The following is a 22,981-nucleotide window of genomic DNA, read 5'->3' on the forward strand; positions in this document are numbered from 1 at the left end:
CATGTGGCATGTAGTCATCTCCCTTGATGGTTAAGCAAGGCAATGCTTGTTCCAAGACAGCCTCTGCTTTGAAACAGCTGGCCTGCTGTAGAAGGTGCTGACGTACAGCGTCTCCCAGGACAGGAGACCTGGACCTCGGCCGCCTTCATTGATGCCACATCCGGGTTCAGTAGAGATCCTGCATGAACTTCCTTCCAATTCAAAGCATCACCGCTTTGTTGACCGGTGTCATCCCCTAAAACCAGACTCAGCTCCACGAGTGAAGAAACATGACTGTGACATTAACACTTCTGGTGACCGGAAGGTTTTCCCTTTGTCGTCGACCCGCTGTAGCCGCAAAGACAGAGGGCTCTGCCCAGCAGGGCTGCACAGATGGCTGAGACACCCCATCTCCTACACGCAGGCCAAGGGACTGAGAAGAGGTCCGCCTGCTCTTCTTTATCTATTCGGACACTGGTATTATGATCAAGAATCCTCTCTTGTCCCATGACAAATTTCAGTTCACCTATGTGCCACGCTTTCATTCAGCTCCTCTATTGTCCGCTTAAAAGGGTCCTAAATGGTCATTTATTCCTCCAGGTACTGCTGGGGACAGAGCTATAATGTCTTAAATATTCTTCCCAGGTTTTTCTTGTATTTTCTGATAATCCAGAAAGGTTAGGTGTGTGGGCTTAATCTTACTGCATGAAAATAGCTATTATGTCCTCAAACACATGGACATGTTCTTCTAAAAACTTCAGTTAAATCTATTTCTGAACTCTGCTATACAATATTTATAATGTGTTTCAATTTGTCTTAAGATCAGAATAGCACGCAGATGAAGTAAGACAAGTGAGAAATAAAAGTACCTGTTGTCCAATTTCTTTTGCTTAACAATTGAAATTAATGTCTTTAATCTTGCATTCATTGGGAAAGGCAAAGGAAGGGGAGAATGAGGAATATTCACTGCTGATCTTCAATGGACCAGTTGCTATACTCAGAAATCACAGGTTTTCTTGTTCAGTTATCCCATCATGACAAGGTACAAATTTGTACTCATATTTTAGAGACAGTCCAAGAGGGTAAGTAGAGGTCTAAAAACTGTCCATGTGGTGCCTTAATACAGCCAGGCACACTCTTTCATGTGGTGTCCAAAGACAGCAACGTATAGATCTCTGTGACCTCGGACATTTTACACAAGGAACATAAATAGATTCACCTTCATTCTCTACTCTTTGCAATTTTAATATTTCAGGAGGGTTCAAGGTATATTCACATAAAAAAATTGCAACAGCTGTAACAAGTCAGCCCAATTTATTAAAAAAAAAAAAGGAGAAGGAAAAGAGGAAAAAATATATCCTATAACCCGTAAGAGCAAGTTCAAGACAGAGCTGGGTCTAACAGTTTCACTGCAGGTTAGCAGGGACAGCTGTGTTCCACGTAAATTTGCTGACCCTCATGAACTTTCCATCAACAAGATTTTCTCATCCTCCCATTATTGCTGTTCAACAATTAATCAACAGCTGTTGAAACATTGTAAGCATGCTTGTAATTTGGGGTAAAATTAATGATTGCCTATCTATTAAAATGCAGAGGGAGGCTTTGATGCCCAGCCCCAGTGTGAACTTGCTGATTTATTCTTCAAATCAATTACCCTCCTGAACTCCCTTGTCTCCCAACACTGGCTAAGAGCATCCCACACCCTATACTTCTCCCAAGTGAGCCTGTGACATATTTAAAAACATATAGTCTTGCCCAGACATGGGATTCTGTAGAACACAGAAATACACTAGCAGAATAAAAGAGAAGCATAGTTAGAAAGAACAAGATTTTGTATTATTATTTTACAGTTACCTGAAAGTAAATTTCTAGAAAGAATGGTACTTTCAAAGCAGTTATGAATTCAGTGAATCAACAACTCCAACAGTAGTATCAAGTTTTATATAAAAATAAAACAAAGCTAATGAAACCACTTCAAATGGGTTCATTCCTCACTGGCTCGTATTTGCAAAGTGTTTCATAATTTACCTAAGGTCTCACCCTGTTAACCCAGACATGAACACTTAACTTCTGCAAAGTGGATGGTTTGTCAACGGGGTGGTGCCCTAGGTTCATCAAGCCAGGCATTAGGATCCTGCTTTGATGGCCAACAGTCTTGACCTTGTTCATGCTTACCCACTATGTCAGGAAGAGAAAACCCTATGCTCTGCTCCTCCAGGATTATTTTAGGAATGCACTGGACCATTTTGATTACTAGTTTGGTTTGGCCTTTTATAGTCATGACATGTCATAGTCATCAAGGAATAAAAGAATTCTCTTGAATTCAGAAAAATCACAAGTAGAGCATAGAAACAGATGTAAAACACTACTAGTGTCTACACTACTCTCTACAGCACACTGCACTCTAGTACCTGTGACAGATCAACTAAATAGTAAGTAATCACCATCGTGTTTCCATCCTGGTAGCTCAGGAGTACACACACACTTCAGCTCACCTACCCAGACAACGACCGGTATGGCAACCCTAAGTAAAACTCTCCTTCAAACACGTTTCAGCTCTACCACCCGCTGAAGCCAGTAAGAAGACCATCAACCTGTTTGTTTTTGTCAGATTACACGTAGGGAGGAAAAATAATCAGAATATTTTTTGTAAAAATAGAAACAACCCTTGCTCTGAGGATATGAAACACATAATTTAGGGTGAATAAAGATTTTAATTATGTAGTAGGTTACAGATTTCCATTCTCTTCTACCGGTACGAAATGTTTGGGTTCTCAATTCAACCAGTCTTTGTTTTCCTTCAAAGTACAACAACAAAATATTTTTCTCTTCCACGAGGAAGCAATATTTTTCTATAAACTACATCTAATATATTAGTAATAATGGTGTGCCACTTCAAACAAATTACAAACTAATGTTGGTGTTCTTACCAATGGTATACCAAATAACAACTCCCTGTAGGCCAATTTGCATACAAAATGTAGCATTTAAAGCCAAGTTACAATTAGCACTTTATTATGGAACCCTGTGATTGTAATATACTGCAAACTACTTATACCTGCTATGAGGATTTTCATTTATGAAAAATTACACTATTAGAATTGTCATTACAACAGACCAATCTGCCTTCAATTACTTACAAACTCAGACCAAGAGTCATTGTTTATCCTGAAGGAGTGAGAAAATACAGAGCATCGCACCCCCTCTGATGAGACAGTGGAAAATAAACAAGATGGATAGCTGAGCAATTATGCACTTAAATGACAAATAGAGTCACACCACACCTGTACACACCTCTCAGTCACATCCTATGTCAGAAAAGCAAGCAGGGAGGAATGTGAGCAACTGCAATCAAAAAAGCGAAAGTCAGCAATAGCACTTGCCTTTCAGAGTGCAGGGTTTACTAATTAATAATATGGGGTATGCTGGGTTTCCTCACAAGAATGTACAAAACTAGATAATCCTGTCCCCAGCACTCTCCCATAGTTCACTGTTTAAAAATTAGAGTCGTATGGGTGAGTGTGTGAGTGTGAGGATATGAATGTGTCTTACCAGGGCTGATTTTTCATACTAAGCTTCCGAAATTCATACATTCCACTTGCTAAACTCGATTCTACATTTGAAGTGGAAGATCGGTTCTCAGTGGCGACTCACAAGTTCTTCATTCTAAAGAGAACTAGAGAGCTCACGTGTTCTGATGGTCTGCTTCTTGCACAAGGTGCTGTTGCCTGAAATCGTGGTTATACCCCTCATTTTAACTTCAGGTTATTTATTGTCTATGCTCCACCTCAATATAAAAAATAAACTGAGGGTCATGATCCTAGAGTCCTGGAATCGAGCCCCGCATCGGGCTCTCTGCTCAGCAGGGAGCCTGTTTCCTCCTCTCTCTCTGCCTGCCTCTCTGCCTACTTGTGATCTCTCTGTCAAATAAATTAATTAATTAAATCTTTAAAAAAAAATAATAAATAAACTGAGGTTGAGTACATTTACATTTCGGTTTGGTTTGTATAATAAAGTAATAGAGCAACCTGGTTTATGAATTTTCCAAACACCGAGAGAAGCCAGAGATGGTCGCATAAATCAACGTACACACACATATCTCATGTGCGCGCGTGCGCACACACACGTTTCGTTTGAATGAATCTTGAAGACATTGCACGTGCAAACCCAAATCCCATTTAACAATGATCTCAGAGTCTTTAAGCATCTATTAACAATCAAACTTCCATTCTTCTTATTCCTCATCTCAGCTTGCTTTTTTTGTACACTAAGAATGATAGAGTCCCCCAATCTTTTTCATTCTTCCCTGGCATAATTTTCCCCCCATTTCGAATATTAGTCAGAGTACAGGAGTAAGTGGCAGGGGAGGGAGGGGCAGGAGATACCCTGCAATGGCAGATTCTATAAATACTACAGCTAAATTCTGTTCTGAGATAAGCAACCCGAGTTACAGCTGCCATCAGCAGAAGAAATGGAGGCTGCATGAGACAAAACATTCCCCAGTCATATTTTTATAGCCAACAGAACACTACAAAGTAATAGAAATTACAGTTTCCTGTGAGGAAGGGTTAGCACCGACTTTAAAGTATGTTCACTGCATTCCCGCTGATTTGGGTCAGGACCTTAGATACGTCATTGAACTGCTTTGTGACTCAATTTCTCAGATGCTAAATTGGCAGAAACCCCATCTGACATCTTCCTATCAACAGCACAATGAATATTACAGAGATGGTATGGGTAAAGACATGCTGGATGCCAGAGTCCGAAGGACGTGCCTATTGGGTGTTAGCAGAGACTTCTTAGGGTGGAATGGAGAGCTGCCAGTCTGAATATCATGACTTAGCAAATCAGGAGCATTTAACTTCCCAGGCTAAAAGAAACTTTGGCAAGTTCGTTAATGTAAGTCCTGCATACTATTTATCATTATTACCCATTACTGTTCGTGTTATAGTCAAAGGTACCCCAACAGTCTCAGAGTCAATATCAGTTCACAAACAGGTCAGCACTTGATCTATGAAATACTATTAAAATTACTAAAATACTATTAAAATGTAAAAAAATATTTTATGGAGATCTCAACTTCAGAATGTAAGTCAATTCAAGATTTTCATTAAAGGTATTTCTTTTCCTTATTTTGCTGTGCACATTCCCTTCCATAGAACAGGAGGAGAAAATGCAAAAGCACTCAGTTCATGGTCATGTTTGTTGGTGCTGAGCTAAAAGTTTGGTGGTCAAAGTACCATACTCTTTTCTGAGCTTCCTGATTTTCTGGAGCCTAAGGGGCCCTTGAGAAGATCCTCTCCTCCCCTGAGCTATGATTTCTTTTGACATGACTAGAAAAGTAGAGGGAGACTCTGGCAACACAGAGGATTCTCAGCTGACTTTATCCTGGCAGTCCTCAAAAACACTGTTATGGTTTGTTATTGGTGCTTTCCTGACTGCTTAGGAGCCATGAAGACCAAACTGTAACGCGAACATAGAACACTGGCTGTCTTACTCAAAGAACAATTTGCAGGCAATAGTCAGTGTTTGGTCAAGGACCAACAATTTAAAGATAAACCCCAGACTAAAAACTTCTGAGTAAGACATTGTGTCTCTAGTGTCTAGTACACTGCCTGGGCCACATGTGAATGCATAAACATACACGTGAGACTCTAAGGTTAAGGACACAATCCATGCTGGGTCACCTTAACTGATATGGCCAAGGTGCCCCAAAACCAAGGAGAAGCTTGGTTCTTGGTGTTAGTTCCATGATGTCCTTCTCGAAGTTCAAATTGTATCTAAGTTATTTCATGTTCGATATAAGTCTGTTCTCTTTCCTGAGCACCACTAATCAATAAAACTCCAGGGGAGGTGATGAGACAAGATCTTTGTCCTTAAAGTACTAACTTGTAGTGCAGAGTCAAGTATGTAACAAGGCATAGCATGGTGACTTCTAATAAACTTGCACTCAGTAAGTGTGCACATGGTATGAGAAGACGACTCACTGCGTGCCGAGGTGCAAAAACTAAGTGCAAAACATGAGTATGAGGATCTTTAAGAAAGCAGAGTGGAAGAGTTTAAATACTTTTGACTGACATTTTAAAAGACGACTAACAGTTAAAACATAGATGGTTTTTAATTGGGGAGAGTGAAAAGTGATGACAGGCCAACGGAACAGTGCCGGCGAATACATGGAAATGGTAGAACATGACTTGAGGTTGCAGGGCCTCCTAGGAAAGAAGAGAGAATCTCCCGGGCTAGGATATACTTGTCATGGTGGGATGTAGAACCTCCTGGAGATTCCTGGTTTGCAGGCTCATGCTCAAGACCTGCTCCACTGGCTAGTCACAGGGTTGGGTCACCTTGCTATATGCTAGCTTCATTTCTATCAAAATCACCTAAGAATGCTTTAGCTAGTTTAATAATGACATGCTTGGTTGGGTTTTTTTTGCAACTTTGTTGCTTTTTGGAGTTTGCAACCCACTAAAACTTGCTTATCTTTTTAGCTAATTTTGTGTATCTTAATCACACTTATATTTTTATAAATTATTTTTTAACCTAATACAATGTCTAACACCACTGTTACAATTTTGTTGTTATGGTGATTCATTTTTTTAATTTGTCAAAATTTTCTTTCAATCCTGACTTTGTCCTCTTCTGTAATAACCACTCTTCCATGCTTTGGGTAATGACAAAATTTTACATTTATAATTACACTATATGTTTTGAAAGACTCAAAGACAAAGTCTGGTGGCATGCTGCCAGAGAACTTCAGCCAGAAGACAAGAACTTCCTCAAGCAACACTTTTAAGTACTGACTGAATGAGCTATTCATCTACGCAACCCTCCAGTGATCCAGTCTGCGTTTCCCCAACTTCCACCACACAGGGTTTGAACAACACCGGTGAAATTAAATCTCAGGCTCTCATTCCCACCCAATGAGTACCTAAGAATATGTTCTGTGCATCACTACGCTTCTCTTAATAGACACAAAACTTGTATTGAGTATTTCTGTATTTTTTACTGAGTCATTCATTTATCTTTCCAACTGACCTTTGCCCACATTAATTCTTCTGAGTTGAAGAGAACTTCAGAATACCCCTTGGAAAGCTGTAGTAGGCTGGTAGAAGCTTATCCAAACCAACTGTGCACATGTCTTTCCAACTCTACAGTCAATGAGTCTCACTGGTGGGATAGACAGCCTGGCGGGAATATTTACCAAACCAATCAGCATGTGCTATGTATCAGGGATTGTTGTTTTTGAGAAAACTTGGTTAAACATTTACAACATAAAACTGAGAACAATTCTAATTGTCCTCCAAGATTTTGAGCTTTTGATGGCTCAAAGTGTCCTCTGCAGGGGCGCCTGGGTGGCTCAGTGGGTTAAAGCCTCTGCCTTCAGCTCAGGTCATGATCCCAGGGTCCTGGGATCGAACCCTGCATCGGGCTCTCTGCTCGGCAGGGAGTCTGCTTCCCTTCCTCTCTCTCTGCCTGCCTCTCTGCCTATTTGTGATCTCTGTCAAACAAATAAATAAAATCTTTAAAAAAAAAAGTGTCCTCTGCAAATAAAAATAGGTTTGGATTTAAAAAAAAGGGGGGGGAATCCTATTAATACATGATGCATTTGAGGTGATCTCAGAACATCTCTAAGACATGTGGCCCCCAGGTGGAAATAAAGGAGTGAAGCCCAGGGAAGAGAGAAAAGCCAGAGTTGCTAATCAGGAAACCAGGAATTTGTTGATATGAATGCAGTCTCAGACTAGATGAGACTTACAAAGGTAGGTAGCATGACAGAAAGAGCACTAGCTGGGGAATGACATCTCATGAGGTACCTACAAATTTAAAGCACACAGAATCCAAGGAGGTTTGCTTTGCAGAAGAGAGAAAAGTCCACGACACAAGAAACGCCAATATAAAATCACTGATACCTCCACAGGCATCAACAGAGGACCAGGAACCGGGCCCGGAAACTCTATGCCTCTAATCGCTCATGGACTCAAATGCACAACCTTATATTCTAGAATGAAAAGGACTCTTCCAATAGAATGCAGATTTAAAACATTATTATGATTTTAGCCTGAAGAAGACATTCGTATCAACACAGAATCTAGCATAATTATCTTTCATCATTTCAGAAGCTATTTTAATCTAATATTGGGAATCCGAAAACAGGTTTTGTTCTTCCCTTCAGCCCCCTTGGCATAGGCCCAGTTTATTTATCGTCACTCATAAACTTGTTCTCTTTTCGATGTAGGACCACTGGAAGAAAAGGAAAGATCATGAACGATCCTTCCCAGTAATGCGTTCCAGCATTACTGAAGTCACTCTAAGCAGCCATATTGTTCAAACGAGTCACCTTCCCCTGTGGAACCACAGATGCTCTCGATGGGATGTGTTGAATGAGATTTGTAAATCTCAAGAAAAAAAATTACAGTTGTGACAAGTATCAAGTATGATCTATAAAATGGTAACTTGGAACACACACACACACACTGCTTCCTTTTTTCCAGATATTTATGCTTTTACACCCAAAGCTATAAATCTTAGGCTAATGAACTACATAAAGATCTACTCCAACTAATTTCTGCCGTTTTCATTTCTCTCCAATCCAACACCCCCATTCTGGATTGCTGATGTCAGAGAAAGTCCCAAGAAGTATGTTAAAGCACATCTTTTTTCTTCCTGCTTTTATATATTTTCTAAGTCTCCTGCAGTGCATGTCAGATTTAAAAATTTTTAAATGAATCTCATCTCAAAAAGGAGAGCGGGTTTTTTTGCATATGATGGGATTTTCATTCGTAACCACATTGATATCAGTTTGCTCTATCAAAAATACCACTAAGAGAAATGTTATATGTGCACATGATATTGTATGTACACACACACACACATTAGTTCTATTAAGAAACTGAGTTCACTAAAGAACTTGGAATGAATTTTAGAGTAAGAAATTGTAATTTCATAAGAAATGTTGACAATTTTGGGGCGCCTGGGTGGCTCAGTGGGTTAAGCCGCTGCCTTCGGCTCAGGTCATGATCTCAGTCAGGGTCCTGGGATTGAGTCCCACATCGGGCTCTCTGCTCAGCAGCGAGCCTGCTTCCCTCTCTCTCTCTCTCTGCCTGCCTCTCTGTCTACTTGTGATCTCTCTCTGTCAAATAAATAAATAAAATCTTTAAAAAAAAAAGAAATGTTGACAATTTTAAGAGACAGAATAGTTAAGGTCAAACATGAATTGGCATAAATACAAACTCCATAAGTAGGAAGTCCCTTGTCAAGAAAAGGATAAACCATACAGCACCTAAAACCTTGTAAGGTCATCTGGAAGGGCAGACCTACAGCCCAGATTCTCTGCTTATGTTGCCATCTCCGAGTGCTGTAGGAAAAGCTTTAAATTACTGCCGATTCGCATGCAAGTGCGTAAGTTTGGTCTGAATTATATTTAATGTATGGAACAAGATTATTTTTCTCTTCCATGATTGATCTCTTCTTTTGCTTAGTTCAAAATACATTGCTCATTTCTGCCAAAAAACCATTCTTCCAGCAACAGATGTGACGTCATAACGAGACTTACGCATGTTGGTATAAATAACAAAGGTGTTAGCTGGGACTAAAAGGAGAGATTTCCTGTTTATATATCTCTGCCGTGATTACTGAGTGAGGGCAAAAATCTACTATAAATAAATTTTACATAAACAACATGTTTAAGGAACATTGGAAAGTTGGACTGGGAAAGAAAATGTACCTTCAAATTAATGACTGTTTTGTTCACCCCATGCAGAGTTTACGTGACTGTTACACACATACGGATTCTAAGATATTCATTAATCATCAGCTTTGAATTAAATCCCCATTAGAAGAGAGCACATGTGCTTCTGGGTGTGATTTTTATGAAAACCAAGATGCCTTAACAAACCCCCACGTTTTGAAATTGGTTATTGCTTCCAAAACCTTCTCTTGGAAAGAAATCTCAAACGGCAATGGTCTCCCCCTTGTCAGCCCTGGCCTGCTACTCAGGATAAACCTTTGTCACCCCGCTGATACCAAGTCACCCTGTCCCATGCAGTGAGGTGCTCCCTGATCACTCAGCAGTTGCTGGCAGGCTCCAGTTTTCCATCAGCTGCTTTCTGACACTTCTAGAGGGTTAGAGGAAGGCTGAATTGCCAACAGCTGTGGGACCTCTGGTTCCAGAAGAATGGTTCTCCTATTAATCCAGGATTCTAGAAAAAGCACAGATTGATTGCCCATTCCTCACAGGTACCCTTCCCAGTCCCCACCCCCCAGCCCCAGCTCTTGGGAAATAACATAGGACAGCACAGTGGTTAAAAAGAAATAAATCCAGCCTGTGAGTTCTACAGATGGAAGGGTTCAAATCCTATCTCTTCCACATGGATGTGTGACCTTGAGCAAGTCACTTAGATTTCTTGTGCTTCACTTTCTCCCCTTGCAAATTAGGAATGATAATACCTACCTTATAAGGCTGTTAGGAGTACTTAATGCATGAAAACTTGTCAAGGACTTGGAAACGTTTCCAGCACAAAGTATTTAAGGCAAAAAATATAAATGAGACTACATTGAATCAACAGTGGTTTTATGTTAGTTCCTTAACTTTTTGGACACAAAAGGATAACATTTTTTTATATATAGGTAAGAAATCTGATTAAATTTGGTTAATCTTAACAGGTTAACCAAATTGTCAACCAAAAGTAACAGTCCCACAACTGTCTACATGGAGAGTTTTCCACAGACCTTGTGAAATAAAAGTTAATGTTAAGAACAACTCCAAAGCTACTAGTTCAAATATTCACCAGGGTTACTGTACACTTACTTCACAATGGATTTGGGGAGGCTGATAAAAAGCACAAACAAAACAACAACAAAACAAAAACCAAGAAAGCAAAAACAAAAGTAAATAAAAAGAGAAATATTAGCCATTTTAGAACCTTTAGAACTAAATGACCACAGGTCAGGGATTCATGTTGTGTGGGGCATAGACAATTCAAGACTGTGACTGAATCTGTGATCCCATCTTTACAAAAATGCACATATCAAAACATAAGTTCACATGTCTCAGAGACATTCTGAAACCCATCCTAGGCATCCAGGACCACTCTTGGTTATTAACTCTTTTCAAGTCATCTCTAATTAGAAAAGAGAATTTTTTTTTAATTTCATTTATTCTTGAGAGAGATAATAAGTGGGAAAGAGAGGGGCAGATGGAGAAGCAGACTCCCCACTGAGCAGGGAGCCCAATGTGAGGCATGATCCCAGGACCCTGAGATCATGACCAGAGCCAAAGGTAGATGCTTAACAAACTGAGCCACCCAGGTGTCCCTAGAAAAGAGAAATCAATAATGAAAATTATCATTAATGTGATTTCTTTTCATCACAGAAATAATGTAACAGTTCTTAAAAGGACCAACTCTACATAAGCATGGGTATGGCCGGCATACATTAACAATGAGAACAGGGAGGAGAAAAGCTGATCCCACACTTGGGTTAGAGCCATCAACTCAGAGCAAAGAGGAGTACACGAGGTTGTATGTGTGTGTGTGTGTGTGTGTGTGTGTGTACACAAGTACCTTTATTGATTCACATGCATGCATCTGGTTCAGAAAAGGCCATAACTGGAGGAACTCTTAAGTCTATATTCTAGAAGAAACAAAGGTAAAGAAAATAAAAATTGTATTCTTGGAGAAAAGATGGAGAAGGTGAAGGCCCAAAGGAACACGTAGTAACAACGGTGAATGAGAGAGCCCGTTTTTTCTCCTTTCTCCAGGATTGTTTAACCAACAAGCAAAGGCAGAGGGTGAGACTATCCAGTGGGAAAACATCACTGTTGTGGCAGGAAAGAGGGTTGCCTGGGGAAGAACTCTATGGAATGAAGAGACCTTGCTCCCAAACCAGATAATTATTGGGCATTTAGAGTCAAATCAGGGAAACTAAGGTCTTCATCTGCCCAGTGTTTCTATGGTCTGGGCTCATACCCTGAGACCAACCTTCCTAAAAACCTGGGTCTACTAACTACAGTCTTCTGAACTTCAGAATCATCCAGGCACACTTTCTTTCAAAACTAGCTTTTTGGAACATAAAGCCTATAAACCCTACTTCAGTGTGACAATCTAGAGATATTGGCAAAGTCAGTATATCAGCTTGAGGATATTTCACTAATTTACACGTCTTGTAAACAATTAACTTTATCAACATCTGTAATGTTCTTTAAGAGTATCGTGACTCACCCCATAAGCTCATGTATCTTACCTGTCCTGTCATTTGCCACCTCACATTAACACGTGCACAAACAGCCATGGGTTGCATTTCATCCCAACATTTAGTCCTACCCACCCTTGGAGTAGGAGAATGGCATATATATATGAACCATTTACAAAAAATCCAACATATTTTATGTAATTCCTATCAAGAAATTCATTAATTTTTGGTGTTTCTGGCATGCCATAGTCCCACAGTCCTAAAAACTTCCTGGTTTAATCTGGAGCAAATGAAATCAATAACATTAAAGATTCTGTGAACATTTAAAAAAAAATCCAACATATTAAGCCAGTGGAGGGGGTTTCACAGGAAAATGAAGACACAGAGATCCTTGTTTACCAGAAAACTCTACGCTAAGTAGATGTTATCACTATTCATATATTGCATAGCAGGAACACAGCTTGATACACAGAGGATGTTGCAAACTTAATGCTTGTGTCCCCCCAGCCTTCACCCAAATTCCTCTGTGGAAGCCTAATCTCAGCCTGATGGTATTTGGAGGTGGGTCTGTGGAGGGGATTAGGTTGACATGAGGTCATGAGGACAGGGTCTCTTAGGAGACAAGAGCCCTTGCACTCCCATTGCTGTGTGGGATGCCACATGGGCTGTGAGGAGCAACCCAGGGAGTTTTGATGCATGCTACAGTGGGAAACCCATGGTTCTAAGTCAGCAACACTTAAACTTGACTGCATAACCTAGAAAGATTTAAAAATGTCCATGCCAGGGATGCCTGGGTGGCTTAGTGGGTTAAGCCTCTGCCTTCGGCTCAGGTCATGATCTCGGGTCCTGGGATCGAGTCCTGCATCAGGCTCTCCGCTCAGTGGGGATCCTGCTTCCTTCTCTCTCTCTGCCTGCCTCTCTGCCTACTTGTGATCTGTCTGTCAAATAAATAAATATTTTTTTAAAAAATAAAAAATAAAATAAATAAATTACTAAATATATATATATTTTTAAAAAGTCCATGCCAGGGTCTCATGCCCAGACTTTCTGACTTATTTAACTGGTGAAGCCCGGACAGCAGGAACTGTTAAAGCTCCCATGTGATCCTGAGGTGCAGACGCATTAATAGATAGACACATGTGCACCATCATCAGGACTGGCTATGTTCTTTCTTTTGTTCGTTTTTTTAAAGATTTTATTAATTTATTAGACAGAGATCACAAGTAGGCAGAGAGGCAGGCAGAGAAAGAGGAGGAAGCAGGCTTCCCGCTGAGCAGAGAGCTCGATGTGGGGCTCGATCCCAGGACCCTGAGATCATGACCTGAGCTGAAGGCAGAGGTTTTAACACATTGAGCCACCCAGGTGCCCAGGACTGGCTACTTTCTTTCTCTCGCTCATGTGCTTTCCTTGTGGAACATCCCACTTTCCTTGACTCACCTCCCATCCCAGCAATCATGATCCCTATCTATACCTCTCCATCATGGTGTAGGGTCTTTATGGGAAGACCTCTGCCAGCCTGGGTGGAAGGTGCTTCTCATTCAATGCATCTCCCTTAAATGTGCTCCTTCCCTATGAAGAGGATCACACAGTCGAGTCCCCTCCTTGGACAGCACCCCTAGCACTAGCCAGATAACCACCTGCACCTTGGAGAGTTAGCTCTACCCAGTTTGAACAGTGTTTAACCTGGGGAACCTTGTTTCACCTCTTTATGACTCAGTTTCCTTCTCCTTAAAATAGAAACAAAAACCTACTCACGTAAGCTTATGCTAGTGATCAAACGAGCCCATTGGTGTAGAACAGTGCCTGGCACAGAACAAACACTAAAGAAGCTCTAAGCTTCTGACACAAGTAGTTCAGAACAGAAACCACTGCTTTCATCAAAGGGCCCCAAACATTGCCATGACAATATTTGTCACCTCTGTGGGCTAATGCACTATTTACCGAAGTCATGGCCAGCTTCTCCTTTTACCGCCTTCTTTTATGCATTCAACAGGTCTTGTAATTCCATCTCAACATTTTTACACATGTGCCCTCCTCTCCTTCCCCTTGCTATAAGGGCAGTCAAGGCTTTTATGTATTTTTTTAATTGTTTATTTACAGCATAACAGTGTTCATTGTTTTGGCATCACACCCAGTGTTCCATGCAGCACGTGCCCTCCCTATTACCACCACCTGGTTCCTCAACCTCCCACCCCCCCCCCCGCCCCTTCAAAACTCTCTGGTTGTTTTTCAGAGTCCATAGTCTCTCATGGTTCATCTCCCCTTCAGTTTCCCTCAACTCCCTCTCCTCTCCATCTCCCCATGTCCTCCATGTTATTTGTTATGCTCCATAAATAAGTGAGACCGTATGATACTTGACTCTCTCTGCTTGACTTATTTCGCTCAACATAATCTCTTCCAGCCCCATCCATGTTGCTACAAACGTTGGGTATTCATCCTTTCTGATGGAGGCATAATACTCCATTGTGTATATGGACCACATCTTCCTTATCCATTCATCCGTTGAAGGGCATCTTGGTTCTTTCCACAGTTTGGCGACCATAACCATTGCTGCAATAAACATTGGGGTACAGATGGCCCTTCTTTTCACTACATCTGTATCTTTGGGGTAAATACCCAGCAGTCCAATTGCAGGGTCATAGGGAAGCTTTATTCTTAATTTCTTCAGGAATCTCCACACTGTTCTCCAAAGTGGCTGCACCAACTTGCATTCCCACCAACAGTGGAAGAGGGTTCCCCTTTCTCCACATCCTCTCCAACACATGTTGTTTCCTGTCTTGCTAATTTTGGCCATTCTAACTGGTGTCAGGTGGTATCTCAATGTGGTTTTAATTTGAATCTCCCTGATGGCTAGTGATGATGAACATTTTTTCATGTGTCTGATAGCCATTTGTATGTCTTCGTTGGAGAAGTGTCTGTTCATATCTTCTGCCCATTTTTTGATATGATTATCTGTTTTGTGTGTGTTGAGTTTGAGAAGTTCTTTATAGATCCTGGATATCAACCTTTTGTCTGTACTGTCATTTGCAAATATCTTCTCCCATTCCATGGGTTGCCTTTTTGTTTTGTTGACTGTTTCCTTTGTTGTGCACAAGCTTTTGATCTTGATGAAGTCCCAAAAGTTCATTTTCGCTTTTGTTTCCTTGGCCTTTGGAGATATATCTTGAAAGAAGTTGCTGGGGCTGATATCGAAGAGGTTACTGCCTATGTTCTCCTCTAGGATTCTGATAGATTCCTGTCTCACGTTGAGGTCTTTTATCCATTTCGAGTTTATCTTTGTGTACGGTGTAAGAGAATGGTCGAGTTTCATTCTTCTACATATCGCTGTCCAGTTTTCCCAGCACCATTTATTGAAGATACTATCTTTTTTCCATTGAATATTTTTTCCTGTTTTGTCGAAGATTATTTCACCATAGAGTTGAGGATCCATATCTGGGTTCTCCACTCTGTTCCACTGGTCTATGTGTCTGTTTTTATGCCAGTAACACGCTGTCTTGGTGATCACAGCTTTGTAGTAAAGCTTGAAATCGGGTAACGTGATGCCGCCAGTTTTGTTTTTGTTTTTCAACATTTCCTTAGCGATTTGGGGTCTCTTCTGATTCCATACAAATTTTAGGATTATTTGCTCCAGCTCTTTGAAAAATACCGGTGGAATTTTGATCAGAATGGCATTAAAAGTATAGATTTCTCTAGGCAGTATAGACATTTTAACAATGTTTATTCTTCCAATCCAAGAGCATGGAACGGTCTTCCATCTTTTTGTGTCTTCTTCAATTTCTTTCATGAGTGTTCTGTAGTTCCTCGAGTACAGGTCCTTTACCTCTTTGGTTAGGTTTATTCCCAGGTATCTTATGCTTCTTGGTGCTATAGTAAATGGAATCAATTCTCTAATTTCCTTTTCTGTATTTTCATTGTTAGTGTATAAGAAAGCCACTGATTTCTGTACATTGACTTTGTATCCTGCCACGTTACTGAATTGCTGTATGAGTTCTAGTAGTTTGGGGGTGGAGTCTTTGGGGTTTTCCATATAAAGAATCATGTCATCTGCGAAGAGAGAGAGTTTGACTTCTTCCTTGCCAATTTGGATACCTTTTATTTCTCTTTGTTGTCTGATTGCCGTTGCTAGAACTTCTAATACTATGTTGAACAAGAGTGGTGAGAGTGGGCATCCTTGTCGTGTTCCTGATCTCAATGGGAAGGCTGCAAGCTTTTTCCCATTGAGGATGATATTTGCTGTGGGTCTTTCATAGATAGATTTTATGAAGTTCAGGAATGTTCCCTCCATCCCTATACTTTGAAGCGTTTTCATCAGGAACAGATGCTGGATTTTGTCAAATGCTTTTTCTGCATCCATTGAGAGGACCATGTGGTTCTTCTCTCTTCTCTTATTGATTTGTTCTATCACATTGATTGATTTGCGAATGTTGAACCAACCTTGCAACCCAGGGATGAATCCCACCTGGTCATGGTGGATAATCTTTTTAATGTGCTGCTGGATCCTGTTTGCTAGGATCTTGTTGAGAATCTTTGCATCCATATTCATCAGTGATATTGGTCTGAAATTCTCCTTTTTGGTAGGGTCTTTGCCTGGTTTGGGGATCAGGGTAATGCTGGCTTCATAAAAAGAGTCTGGAAGTTTTCCTTCTGCTTTGATTTTTTGGAACAGCTTCAGGAGAATTGGGGTTATTTCTTCTTTGAAAGTTTGGTAGAATTCCCCAGGGAATCTGTCAGGTCCTGGGCTCTTGTTTTTGGGGAGGTTTTTGATCACTGCTTCAATCTCGTTACTAGATATCAGTCTATTCAGGTTGTCAATTTCTTCCTGGTTCAATTTTGGGAGTTTGTAGTTTTCCAGGAATGCATCCATTTCATCTAGGTTGCTTAGCTTATTGGCATATAACTGTTGGTAATAATTTCTGATGATTGTTTCTATTTCCTTGGTGTTAGTTGTGATCTCTCCCTTTTCATTCATAATTTTATTAACTTGGGCTTTCTCTCCTTTCTTTTGGATTAGTGTGGCCAATTGTTTATCGATCTTATTGATTCTTTCAAAAAACCAGCTTCTAGTTTCATTGATACGTTCTACTGTATCTCCGGTTTCTACCTCATTGATCTCTGCTCTAATCTTGATTATTTCCCTTCTTGTGTGTGGAGTTGGTTTGATTTGTTGTTGATTCTCCAGTTCTTTATGGTGTAGAGACAGCTGGTGTATTCTGGCTTTTATGTATTTTGAGTTCAACAATGGCTCTGCTCTATCTACTTCCTCCTCATCTGCTTATAATCCCTCTTTCATGTTGCCAGTGGAGAGTCCTTTACAAGAGCAAGTAAGCACTCAATGAAATCCAGGTCACTCCTACAGTGATTTCCAGCTACCTACCGTTAGATCAAACCTCTTACAAGGCCAGTGAGAGCTGGAACAACCCAGCTCCAGGCATGCAGTACCGCCATGACTGCCTCACTAGTGAGGCCCTCAGAGAGGCTGTGAAATACCAGAGGACCTCATGTCTTTTCCTCTCTGTTCTCAGTAACCCACACAGTGCCTGGTGAGCAAGAAAACTTGAAAGAATAAAGATTGGCTAGATGGCTGGACAGGTGAAGATTATGGCGTTAGTGAGGTAATAAAATATACACCATCACTCATACGTAACTCTTACTGATTACCAGGAATATCCCATGTAAGAAATATCATTAGCAGAAACATTTGATTATATAGAAGATGGTTTCATCTGAGAAAGTGGAATATGGGAATGAACTAGTCTATCTCCTGGTTTTTGAAGCACAAGGGTCAATTAAGCTTCTCTCTATACCCATAAGATTATCTCGTATTTTTGTATTGCACAACTACTGGCTTGCCTTTAGGCAAGGATATACCTATATGGATTATTTACCTGGTATCCATCATCGGTCGATTCAAACATATAAAGAGAACACAGACACAATCTGTAGAGATCCATCTCATGTGACCATGCATACTTGATGTAAAGGACTCTTATCATTGGGGAAATCCTGACATAAAGGCAAGCCTATAATTTTCCTGATGGAACAGCATTATATTGTTTTATATACCTGTCTTCTAATATGCATAAAGAAGACAAGTAGTAAATCAAAGCTGTGTTATCAACCCAGAAGTGGTTCAGATAGTCCTGGGCTACTGTGTTTTCTATAAAACAATTTTAAGATGCTTTTAGTATATCGATATACCCAGATGGTTCATTTCAGGAAAGTTTAGCATATCTTAGCTTTTACCAGGAAGGTGGTAATTATGAAAATAGTGAAATAGAATTCTACTGGCTCAGTTTCAGTCGTCTGGTGAAACCATATAAAGTTATCCCCACCCTTGGAGTAGGAGAACAGACCAACTATTGCAGACTGAATGTCTGCTCCCACCACCCACATTCTCATGGTGAAATCCTAATACCCTAAGGTGATCATGTATTTGGAGGTGGGGCCTTTGGGAGATAACTGGATCTTGAGGGTGAAACGCTTATAAATGGCATTAGTCCCTTTAGTAAAGAGACCCCAGAGAGCTGCTCAACCCCTCCCTACTTTTGCCAGGCAGGGACACAGTAGAAGACAGCTATCCAAGAACCAAGAAGTGGGTCTTCACCAGACACTAAATCTATAAGGCACCTTTATCTTGGACTTCCAGAAATAAATATCTATTGTTTGCAAGTCACCCAATCCATGGTATTCTGCTGTAACACTCCCAACAAACTAAGCCCTGTCTACAGAAGACACAGTGAGGAAGGCATTCTCTGGTGATCAGTTCTGGTGAGACATGTAGGCATGTCACTGCAAATGGTTCAAGGGATCCTCACCTGATCCTTTCATCCTGCTTTTTTGCCTTTTACTGCCTTTGAAATTTACTTTGAAAGGCAGAAAGGTAAATTTCTGCTATTTACTTTGAAACTAAAGTTTGTTTTTGGAAAAAAAAATCCAAAATTTAAAATACTGGTGGCCAAGACTGTTCTGGACATTTGATTCTCCATGTAAATACTGCTAGTTAAAATGTCTGAATGCATATATAAAATAGGTTTCCATGAGATTAAGGTTCTGGAACTTGTCAAGATGGATTTTATAGTCTCATCATAGGCATGATGTTTAAAAATACATATGGCGAGGCCACTGACTGTGCATACAGAATCCTGACCAGTCAGCATGAATGTGAACTCTAGATGTCAAGTAGAACTACGTGGTACAAGTCAGTGCACCTTTGGCTGTTCATGTCCCATTGCTGGAGCTGTGGTCCTTAGATCTGCTGTGCAACCGACTCACCTGGGGACTCTGAGAGACAACACATCCAATGGACTTGTCCGCTTGGGCTCAGCCATTGTAGCAAATGTCCCACTCTGGTAGGGGGGAGTTGTTGAAAATTGGGGAGGCTATGCTTGTAGAGGGGTAAGGGGTATATGAAAACTCTGTACTCTATTCTTAATTTTGCTATAAACATAAAACTGCTCTTAAACTATAATTAGAAAAAAGTGATAGATGCCTGACTCCCATCCCCATTCTGATTTAATATTGGTTGTGATGTGGGTGTGAGATTTGAGAGGAATAAAGTGATTCTATAATGCAGCAAAATTTGGACATCCTATGCCGGATGATTGGCATTTATGTCACTAAACGTTTCAACACCAATGATTATAATGCTTAACTGATTTTATGATTTAAAGAACACAAAGTGTTCTGTGTCCTGTGATATAAATGTGTGAATTTGTAGTATAGTCAAATACCTAGATCAAGAGTGTACTGCCTTAAAATTGTAAGCTTCTTTCAGATTTTTAAGAATCAGTTGATTTCATTGCTAAGCAGACCTTGAGTGCCTCTCTCTGTTTTACCTACCATTCTAACAAAGTTAATAAAAATGGAAGATTTCTTTATAAACTTCCAGTCATTCAATGAATGAATACGTTCAATTAATCAATATGTTCAGTTAAGGATCTGGTGCAGAAAGTTTCTTCATTGGTTGGGAAGTTGAGGTTTTGGGATTCCTAAGAATGCTCAAAATGTAAAATACAACATTTTGTTTCCCTAATGCTATCAAAAGCTTAAAATTAAAAACTAGCAAGCCAGAAAAATAAAAACAAAGCACTGACTTAAAAAAGTGAGAAATTTTAAGTGCACTACAGAATACAGACATATACAGATAGGTACAGTTGGAAAAATTCATTGAGTTGAATGAAATATAGGTAAAAATGGAGGAATTCTCATCTTTCAAGAAAAATGAACGTAATGTAGTCGGTATGTTTATGAAAGTGTAATTTGGCATATGTATACCCTTTTGACACATTGCCTAAAAATAATGGCAAAGGTCATGAAGACTGAAATATTGTAGAATGGAAAATTGCTTCCTAAGAAGTTACGCAAACTTCACAGTACCCAGTGTGATTAAACTCAGCAAAGTGCCCGGTAAATACTTGAAAATTTAAGGATTATAGCAGGATGACTTTGGATAGGACCATGTTAAGTGTAAGTAGAATAAAGGCGAATAAATAGTATTTTTTTTTCCTGATCCTGATCTATACAGGAAGTTTTGATCTAAAATAGCAATGTTGGGCGCCTGGGTGGCTCAGTGGATTAAGCCGCTGCCTTCGGCTCAGGTCATGATCTCAGGGTCCTGGGATCGAGCCCCGCATCGGGCTCTCTGCTCTGCGGGGAGACTGCTTCCTCCTCTCTCTCTGCCTGCCTCTCTGCCTACTTGTGATCTCTCTCTCTGTCAAATAAATAAATAAAATCTTAAAAAAAAAAAAAATAAAATAAAATAAAATAGCAATGTTTGGGGACATTTGGCTGGCTCGGTCACTAGAGCTTGCAGCCCTGGATCCTGGGGTTGTGCGTTTGGGCCCCACACAAGGTGTTGAGATTACTTAAAAATAAAATCTTTAAAAAATAATAAAATAAAATAAAATCTTTAACAAAATGATTACCTAGAGAGAATTTGTTCCTGTGGTCATTTTGAGGGTTTCATTTATAGCTTTTCTTCTGTATATAGATGCCACAGATGAGAAACATGTAACTGCTGATCCGAACCCAACAAAACTTCAAGGTATCTGTCGTCAAAATTATCCGCAGAAAGAACTGTAATGGGGACGATTTTATAGGCCTCAGAGATTAGGATTGTTCATCTGCAACTCTGGCCATTTTAAAGTACAATAATGATAAGTGAACTATTATTCTTCCTGTATTAATATTCTCACTTGGTGCATATTTACAAAGCTATTAAATATGAGGTTCAGAAATGTCCAAGGTCCCCGACATGTTGCATTGGACCCGTGAAAGAGCTCAGCCACGATTTCCAAACACGGTGCATCAGAGCCGCGAGTCTCCAAGCTATCCTCTGCCCCAGCAGCCCCCATCCCACTTTCTGCGGTTACTTATGCTCATTCTGCTTCCTCTTCCTTCATGTGTGTGCTTAGTCCCTCCTCAACATGCCTACACACAACGTGCATGACTTAGAGGTAAATACTGAGAACTATGGCATTTAGAGGACTACTTCCACATCCTTCCATGACAAGGAGAAAGTCGGTGGAATAGACTAATATCTGCACTTTAACGGACCTTAGCAATCATGAAAGAACGCATAAAAATACAGAACAGTTATGTGACTGCTGAGGATGAAATAAAGCTTTACTTCAGCATCAAGGGATACTTCTAGTTATTTGGATTCTATGGAATCATGCTGCTGAGAAAAAGAAACCCTATTTTGGCCCAGTAGGAGTTACTTTATGACTCCAAGCTGCTCTCAAATTTAATACATTCTTTAGGGATAATACCATCACATTCTATTCATTCTGTCCTTGTAAATGTGATAAAGTAAAACTTTTTTTTATACCAGATTTAGCAAACTGGGCAAACGATGGCCTGTGGACCAAATCTGGCTCTCCACCTGTCTCTGTATGGCCTGCAAGCTAAGGATGCCTTATACCCATGAACATTTGCTACTGATAAGGGAATATGAACACCAGTTAAGAAATATGATACAAAAAATCATTCTTCTCATAATCAGATCTGTATTATAAGATGCTATGCTCAATTTTTATCATATTTTGAGTTTAATAATTTCGTACAATTATGTTTCCTTCTGTGTTATTTAATTGCTTATATCATATCCTTAATTTTACCCTTGGCCCACAAAGCATAAACTGCTTCCTATCTGGCCCATTACAAAAAGAGTTTGTGGACCAAGGATTTAAACAATTGGTATTTTTTTTAAGAGGCAAAACCAGTATTCCAACAGACTAGGGCTCACAAAGTAGATGGAGAAAACCATTGCTCCTGACAGCTGTCACCTAAAAACCGATCACCTCAGTCCTTCCTCCTCCTCCTCCTTGCTTTTAAAGCAGAATCTCAGGCTGATTTCACGCTATATCTACCACTCTAAGGTAATAAATCTATATGTTTTGATCCCAGTAACTCCCTCATTCCCTTAATTAGAATCTCTCCTTCCTTGGAATTGTCAAGATTTCCAAACTCCACTTCGGCCAATACTCATTTGTCCGATTCAGGGTATGGTCGCCCTCCTCCTGCCCACCTCTGCTGACTGGTTCCAAACCCTCCACAGTGGGCCTCGGTTGTGACAAAAAGGGAGAGAAAATCTCAATATTGAATGAGACTTGGCAAAACGTGGTACAGTTTCCACAGATCCTGACAGATGGGAATTTTCTTAAAGGCATGGTGCTAGAATCTGGTGATCTTAACTTTCAATCTAGAGACATTTCTCTAACCCTTTCCTGCCCCATTTGGCTTTGTAAGTAGAAAAAAGTGGTTGATGAAGATGGTGGATGCATTAGAAATTTGACAACTGGTACTTTATCTG

This window comes from Meles meles, chromosome 14, assembly GCF_922984935.1.
Source record: "Meles meles chromosome 14, mMelMel3.1 paternal haplotype, whole genome shotgun sequence".
Taxonomy (NCBI): domain Eukaryota; kingdom Metazoa; phylum Chordata; class Mammalia; order Carnivora; family Mustelidae; genus Meles; species Meles meles.